This window comes from Propithecus coquereli, unplaced genomic scaffold (assembly GCF_000956105.1).
Source record: "Propithecus coquereli isolate 6110/MARCELLA unplaced genomic scaffold, Pcoq_1.0 Scaffold8, whole genome shotgun sequence".
In the NCBI taxonomy this organism is placed as follows: Eukaryota; Metazoa; Chordata; class Mammalia; order Primates; family Indriidae; genus Propithecus; species Propithecus coquereli.
In genome coordinates, this window is record NW_012154173.1 from 709,662 (window position 1) to 711,260 (window position 1,599).

Here is a 1,599-nt window from a genome sequence, read left to right on the forward strand (position 1 = left end):
GGAAATTTATTATCTCAGGTAATTTCAAGTCCAGCAGCAGAATGGATTCTAGGTACGGTAAATCAAAGGCTCAATGATATCATCCAGATGCTTTACCCTCTTCACTGCTATCCTCACGCTGGCTTCATTCCAAAGTGATTCCCTTGCCATTGCAAGATGGCTGTCCATGTCAGTCAGGACCCTCTGGTTCCTTGTTCCTATGCCATTGAAGAGAAAAAGAGAATATTTCCCCCCAAGCATAAGAAATAAGCCTTCCCTCCCCTTAACCTTTCTTTTGGCCCCTTCTTCACATGCCCATGTATTAATAGTAAGCAGACCAAAGTTGCTCTGTCCAACTTAAGAAGAAAGATATTTTTTAGAGTATATTGACTAGCTCACAGAAATTCCAGAACACCTGGGGACGATGCAGCCAGGAACGAAACTTAAAACCAAACCACAAAACTAGTCTTGTGAGGATGCTGCTACTACTAAGCATTAGCTTCTTTACTTCAGACACCAACATGGCAGGCATGGGAAACAGTTCATCTGATTAGCAATGCCTAGGGCATGTATATATACATTAGTTTCAAGGGAGGCTGAGAAACCAAGCGTGTGGCAATTTGGCACTATATAAAGTGGGAAATGGGCTCTGACTTCTTACCAAGATTCATAAGACAGGAATTCCCTAGAGTTGTTACAGGAGTTTCTGCTAACTCAGCCACCCTCGTGGTAGGGAGCCCCCAAAGGAAAAGAGACTATGAACAAAACTGAAAGGGCTGACTCACCAAACTCTGTAACATTCCAGAATTCAGGCAAAAGTGAAAGAAGCTTCTCCATTGTAATTGGCAGAGACCTGCTGCACTGTGAGTCTCTGGTTCAATGGAGGCAGGTAGTATTACTGGAAGATCTCCAGCTTGCATCCATGGTGTCAGAGTTTAACTCAAGAGACTGCATGATTAATCTCTGTTAGGGCAAAGGCTAGTGTATAGCTGTCAAAGCAAGCAGTGACTCAGCCAGCAGCAAAGGCAGTGACAGCAGCTCATCCAGCAATAGAGACAGGGAGTAACAACCAGAACAGATTCCCTGGGGCACTGAATATACCCCTTGGGGACACCAAGAATATTTAGAAAAGAGAAAAATTTACAACAGACTGGAATTCCTTAACAAGGAAGTTAGAGTTTGAAATGAGCAGGAATTGAATATCAATGTTAAAAACCCAATGTTTCAGAGACATATGGATCACACGTGTGATTAGAGAAACATCTGGCATCTTATTTCCTGGAATTGGAGCTTTTAGAAGGAAAAGGGAGCATTTTTGGTAACTAGTTTCCTTTTTTCTCCTGTGAAACATGTGAGACAGCTTTGCTGGAATGCTCAGCCACCAGATTTTTGCAAGGTTGTTTTATTCTAAATATTAAAATCTCAGCCATCAAGACACATTCTCAGACACACTTTACTTGGTGCCCCAATCTACAATTACTTCACTTCCCTCAGCTCCAGCCACTCTTATCATATTACTCTATTTTATTGTCTTCAAAGAATATAAATCTGGCTAAATTCTTAAAACTTATTTCTTTTGTTTATTAACCATCACTACACAAACATTCACCATGAGAAGAG